We start from the raw sequence: 7,473 nt of genomic DNA on the forward strand, positions 1-7,473 counted from the left end.
AAACATGCATGGGATAGGCATACGGCTCCTGAATCTAAGACGAGACCGACGACTGATTGAGGTCTGAGTTTCTACAGCAGGAGAAACAGGCAGACCAGACGGGGGCCGATCTGCCGGCAGAATCTATGAGTTGAGATTTCTCTCGTTTTTTTAGAACGTCCCGGAGATATATAATAAATAACCGTTTTGTAATATCTAGAAGAACACAGAAAAAAAAAAAAACACACAATGAGGTGTTGGAAAAAGAGGCATTCCCTTACGCTAACAAGCCAACTCTATATTTTCCTCCTGCATTTTCCATTCTGCAAACCTCGCTATGTACGCCATGCGAGCTGCGGTGGCTGAAATCCGACACTCGGTTTACACTCTTAGAGTAAACCAGTAGTGTTGTTCAAAGGATGATGTCAACGCTTAACTTTAAACGATTTCTATCTTGATTTTTAAATACCGTTTTCAGGGGGAGCTGGCTGCCACGCCGGGGCCAAATGGCTGTATAAATATTTATGTTCATTGAATTCAGTTTATGGTACAGGGCTTAGCGGATGATGGGATTCAAGTATATAGCACAAGGGTGCATACAGTTTTTAAGACATGCTAATTTCAAATCCGTGTCTGTGTTTAAGGCCCAAGCAGCTGCGTTTAGGTACTCCCTGTTTGTTTTAACCCTATAATTAAAAGAAAAGATCAGGAAAAGGCAAATGTTGCCGTCTTCTACGGCTCTTACCGGTGTCTCTCACTCGCTTTCTCTACATCTCTATTAGGGGCTTGGGGTAGTTCCAGGGTCAACTCAACAGGAGCAGGCTAGCCCAGAGGGCAGGGGGTAAATTTCCACCATGCCAGAAATGGCTGGCTGTAGGCCCGATTCAGGCTGGCCCAATTAGACAGGGATCAATAGGGTCACGTAACACAACGTTAGGTGACATCCCAGCAGTAGCGAGGTGAGTAAGGAGTAGGCTGTCCTGGGCACTGGGTTATGATCTGTGAAAGCAGAACATGAGTGAGTGAATGTATATGTTTATATGTCTGTGGGTTAGAGTGAGTGTGCTCATTAGTGTGTCTGTAAGGGTCTGTTAGTTATGGTGAAGAGTCGGCAAGAGGACCCTTTGGCTTTACATGGCCCATGTGCTCATTTAGAAAGTACCCAGGTTTTAACTAAAACAAAAGTTTTTGCGACATATACGGTAAAACATCATTCCTTGCCCATCAAAAAATCTGACTGGAGGGAACTCGCACGCAAGTTTTCTCGGGGGGAGTCTATTAGCAGTTAGGGCTGAAAAGGCAAAAACATTCGTCCTTATGGGCATTCAGTCCCTTGGAAATTACAGTGGGGAAAAAAGCAAACAAAACAGTATCTGGTCGCTTTGGTGTTCCTCTATTGCTCCCAATGCCATGAAAGAAGACAAAAATGCGAGGTTTTGGACAACTCTAGGGGCAAAACCTAGTTAAAAGCCGTACTTTTCCATTTATATGACATCAAACGGCCTAGTACACTATCCTCTCCTGACTAGTAGACTCTTCTCCAAGCTGGTGGACCTCGGCGTTACCTTTCCAGGCCTGCCCATAAGTTGTGGTTTTGATGTTTGCGGCAACTTGACAGTCAGGAGGTTTTCTGCCAGGAACTGAGATATCTGTCGTTAACAAGATGTTGACATAACTCGACCGATCCAGTTTGACGAAAACAGATCTGTACAGCGGCGAGGGTTAAAATGAGTTCAAATAAACCTTTAAAAAGTCTTTAAAGAAACACGGAACGTTGGTATTTTTGAATATAAAAGCGTATACATTTTTTTGGGGGGGGAAATATTCTTTTAGTTTATAGTGTATATTATATATATAATATTTATATTAGGAGGTTCATTGGAGTAGAACAACTACTGAAGACAAACTGAAAAAAAGTCATGAATGTACAAACTTATACAAGCTGGCTTATGTCGGAAGCAGAATTTTTATCATCTATCATACTGTTTTATTTAATTGAACCATTAAATAACTCTTAAGCCTATAAATATTCCCCTAAGCATTATAGAAAGTACTGTATATCTTTCAGCACCTTGGATTTAGGTTGAAGAGCGTGGAGGTCTAATAGCATCTGGTTTGATCGTAGTGTTGTGGGATAATGGACTGAATATTTGGCGTAAATGCAAAGTTAATGGACCCGTCTAAACCTGTGTTCAATCAGGCGTCTGGCTAATTATGGCTAAGACACGAGCCGTTTTAACGTAAAGTACCTTTATTTTCTTAGACAAATGGATTAAACTGCAAGACTACAAATGACTCCGAGTGCAAACGACGTCTAGACCATTATTATTTACTAGAATAGAGCATTTTAATTTAGGGCCGTGTTTATTTACAGGAAGACTAGGACTAAATTTGCAGTTCTGTGGCCAGCGTTCCGGCTCTAATTTTGGAACCAGGGAGCTATTCCAAGGAATACTGAATGCATTCCTGAAAAAGTTGAAAGAAAATCGAAATAAATCACATATCCTAGGTAGAAGCTGCAGCTCCCGGCCTCCACTGTGGTCCACACATTCACGCTTGATTGACAGCTTGAAGAAGCCAATCGGTGTGAGGGAACCTAGCTGAAATTAATGGGAGTGTTTTCTGTGCACCCCCTTACCATACCTGGGAACCTCCGGGTCTTGACAGGCCCCGCTCTCCATCTATTTCGCCTTTAAATGGGGGTGTTTCCCACGGGAAGGCCCCCCAACGTTGGCGGGAATGCCCCTGATGTCAGCAGTCCTGCAAGGGTAGGCTAGGGGTAGCCGGAACCCAGAAGTTCCCAGGTATGGCCCTTACCCCCCGTGAAGCTTGCGGTAACGATACCACACGGCAGGAGATACCTTCAGCTGAAGATTCTCCTGTGCAATAAATAGCTGTGGGCCAGGCAAAGGGCCAAATGTATTTGCAAGGGGGGCATCACAAAAATTTAAAGTGCGTACGATGGCTGGAGTGGCCCTTTAAAAGGAAGATTGGCCCAAGCTAGAGAGTTACATGACCATAAGTCATGGCTTCTATTCCCTACGGGTTCAAAGTGCCACCATGGCACGGACTTGTCCTTCAAACAATGGTCAATGAAATGCTTTGTTCCATATTGCGATCGCACTGCGAGGCGTCTGAAGAATAAGGTAATGGTTTTTAGTACTCAGATTTGATTTATCCCAGGGGAAGAAATAATTAAAAAAAATGGAACCAGAAAGGTTAATGGCAAAATGTACCAAAAGCTTTATTTTTATACTCAGAACGACTCAGCAGGAATGTCTAGATTTTAAATATTTGCTTGGGTAATTCTTAAATGTGGCCAATACAGGGATTAGCTGTAGACTCCCTGAGCTGCATAGTCATAAATAATAATCCAATTTACTGCGGAGCTTGCGCATGCTCAGGGCACCATTAATTAGTATTTTTTCTCTAGCGTGGCAGAGGATCAGAACACCGGAGAAAATCCTTGGAAAGGCAAGACAAATCGGACTGGCGTGCTATCTCGGGGACGAAACCTGGGCAAATCTGGTTACTCTACCCCTCTATACCGCATGTGAGCCACAAAGTGCCAGTGGGCCACAAACGATGGCTAGTGGCAAGCTGGGATCTGCCCTTGAGAACGAGTTATGTCGTATGGTAGTGTTGTCTTGTAAACAATAAAATCACAATCCCAAGGCACTTAAATGGGTTAACTCGGTAATCCAATCCAGCACAATAATAATAAAAAAAGTACAGTGTAGGAGTTGGGAAAACAGCAGAAATAACAACGATAAAAGGGGACTCCTCAGTTATTCGGTCAGCCGCGCTCCACATGGGACCCTGCTTGTTTTTTCCAAATGAAATGAGTTTGGCTGAGTGACTTGGCACCGACGCGTTTTCAAGTTGCTTAGCTAACTGGGAAAACCCTTTTTTATTCCTTTACTTTATTTATTTATTCTTTTTCTTTATCAGTCATAAAGCACTTTTCAGATTCAGAACCAAACCCTCCCCCCCCCCTTCAGGATACATTATAGCGCTGCGATATACGATGGCGCGGTGTAAATGTTCTGACAGTCATGGCAATACCGTGGAATTTGCCGGGATTGACTCGGAGTCTCTGAGTGAAGCGTTGCCTCCCCGGGTCTCAGGGCCACTTGTCTCTTTCTCCGCAACTACTCCCCACCCACTTTCCACCCTACTCAATGCTGTCTGTGGCTAGCCCTGCCCCTGTGAGCAGCTAGCCCTATGCCACCCATGGCTGACCCCACCCACACAATCAGCTAGCCCCACCCTTTACAAAGCCCCTGCCCCATAAGAAGGAGAGCTCCAGGTAGGCTACCCTGGGAAGTTTTTGATACAGTTTTATAGGTAACAAAAGTCAATGACATTGAGCTGTCATTTATTGTAAACACAAAGCCATCTTCAATCATTGGGGGGGGGTCTTGCAATATCCAGGGACCGATTTACAAAACCTCCCACTTTGATATAAAAAAAATGAAGAAGTCAATATAATTCGCTCCATGGTCTAATGGTTCCTACAGATGCAAAGAGTTTTTCCTAAATTGTGTTCCGAGGCTACTATCTGGGTAAAGCCCCCAATGGCGGAGGAGTTATGATGTGTCGAAAACGCGCTGGGTTTAAATGGACATGTTGCAGTTGCTAGCCTGCATGACAACAAACGCGAACTAGGACTCTAAAAGTGACAGCTCTGAAGCTCTATTGTCGGATTAGGAGTGTAAAATGGAAATATGATTCCCATGCCAGCCAGTACTCAATGCAGCTTAAGTTCAATCCAACATCTGCAAGAAAAAATGGGAGATGAGTCACATTCCGTTTTTTGCCCAGGATTCGATCTGACCTCTGTAACAATAAGTACTTAAACTGCACATTTAAAAGCTTTAATGGATCGGGGACAAGCCTTTACATTATGCCATAGCCCTTGGGTATTATTTTCGGAGGCCTTCTAAGCACGATGGAGGTCTAGATCCATAGGAGCATCCTCGCTCCAAAGAACTTCCGAACAGTAAAGGGTTTTTTTCCAAAAATAACCATTCTTTCGAAGAAAGGAAATTGTTTTTTGGGGTCTCAGTGTCTTATATTGATTGGAAAACGTTGAGAGACTAGAGTAGGGTGACGGGACAGCTGTATAAGGGATGCTTATAGAAAATCTATGCGGTCACAATGTCCTCCAAGGTTCTAAAGCCATAATATCATAATAATGTGTATAGGAACTGCAGAAAATGGGTTTATAAAGTAAATAGTGTAAATAAAATGTATTATTCGTCTAAAAAAATCACTTCTAACTCTTGGCAAAGCTCGGCAAAACATGTCCGTGTTCATATTCAGCCAATGGGAGTTAAGCATAACAAAGACTCTGTCTCCCATTGGCTCCTTACGGTTTTTCAGTAGAAATGTTTTGAAGGTCTAATTCTTAACGTAAAGCATACAAGGCCCAAGTATATAAATATTCAGATATTCAAAAGAAGAAAGGGTAATTATCCAAGACAAACATTCATGGTGGTATGAAAGGGCAGTCAAGGGCTTCACGGTTGGTGACAAAACTCTCAGCGATAACTGTCTTATTTCATTGGGTGAACATGCGAGAGTATAAGACCCTCTAAGACTATCTTCGTTATGAGATTGAAACGATCATTTTACTTTGAGTGACCTATATTGGTATTGATGGCCACTTCTACACATATAGTTAAAGCTGAAGTTTCATCAACTTGGGCCAGATGGCTTCACTAGTTATAGTGCCGTCCTAGTTATAGAGCCGTCAGCGACAGCCACTAATTTAACTCCTATTATTTTAGGATTACCAGCGCTGTCATGGCATTTACAGAGTCCGCTAGCACTAATGGAGTTAAACAGAAGCTGTTCTGTGCTTGAATTTTTTTTTAACAGCAGCCATGCACACTACGTTTTTTTGTATATATATAATATTCCATATTTTTTCTCCTCTCTCTCTCTCTCTCTCTCCCCTCCGAGCTCTGCGAGCAACAATTAAGTGCTTGTACTTCTGAGACTGAGGGATCCACAGAGTAGCTTTGGCTCGGAGCTGAGCGACGTCATGGATTCCTGAGTGTGAAGTTTGCAGGAAAGCCCTCAGTTTAGAAGATGGAGCGATTCCAAGCGTTCCCATAGCGATGGGATAAACAGGAGGAAACAGTGAGGGAATCCCGTTATTTTACACCATTCAAACATTATAAACACTCGGAGCGGGGAAGGAAGTGGCCTTTCCCTCTGCAGTAATCCAGATCACAGACAAACTCTCTCACTCTTAGTAGAACCCAGAGCTTCGCTGGTCCATCATCTCAGGATCCCTCAACTGAAGAAGACATCCCACCCACTTCATTCACCCCTCGACTTTTTTCTTCTTCGTCTTCTTACAAGTTTGTTGAATATGATCCAGAGAAGACTTTTTTCTTACTGAAACATTTTTGCATCTTCTTTTTATTTTATTTTTTATTTTTTTATTGCCTTTTTATCCAAATGCAGAGAGAAGCTGCCTGCAGGCTGGCACTGTATCACACCATGAGGTCTATGGTCTATCAAGGTAGGAAAATGGGGAAATATACCTTGGGGTGTCACTCTAGAATGTAGACGGGTAATTAGATTATAACGTAGCTATATACATATACTATATCGGTGTTTATACATATACAGTATATAAATATTTAATATATAAGCTGATATAGTTACATGTCTAAAAGTTCGTATATGACTAATTATATACGTGCAAGTATCTAAAATATCTCTGTATGCATTTATAAGTACCTAAATGCATATAGTGATATATAATATATATAATATATATATCTTGTAGATAATGTTTATTTTTTACAAAAGAACTATACTTATTTGGAATATAATGTACCTATAGTATGTAGAATAATGCTGGGTGTTATATAACATTAAACCACCTGTTTTCAAGCAAATAACTACAAATGTATTTAACTTGCGGTTTCGAGGAAGGACTTCGTCGGTGAATAATGTCATTAGGGAATGGTTTATATGGATATATAATAAAAAAGTTCCCCAAAGTGAAGCCGTGGGCTGAAGGAGAAACCAGTGCTGTTGTTGTGTTAGCGATGTAGGAATTGGGGGTGTGACTGGGAGCAGGGGGATTCCTCCAGTCTCTTGCTGGGATACCCCCGTCAGATGCATCTATGGTCATTCTGACAGCTAGAGTTTTTAACTCTCGCAATGCTAAGTATGTAAGGCTGAGCACTAATCGGAAAGAATGTCCCAATATTTAAAGTTCTATGATGGAGTTAATGGTGCGATACATGCATGTAATATGTGTGTAATGTGTCCAGTAAAGGACCAACTTCTTGGTATCGCTTTAGATTCAGGAGCCATATGCCCCGTATACATGTCTAAATTCCCTCCCTGTATTAACATTTACTACTTCTGCTGGGAAGCTGCTCCATTTATCCACCACCCTCTGCGATAACGCTGGAGTGGTATTCCAAAGCCATTGGTTACATCTGGTTTGTCATATACAGTATGTCC

This window comes from Spea bombifrons, chromosome 13 (assembly GCF_027358695.1).
Source record: "Spea bombifrons isolate aSpeBom1 chromosome 13, aSpeBom1.2.pri, whole genome shotgun sequence".
Taxonomy (NCBI): domain Eukaryota; kingdom Metazoa; phylum Chordata; class Amphibia; order Anura; family Pelobatidae; genus Spea; species Spea bombifrons.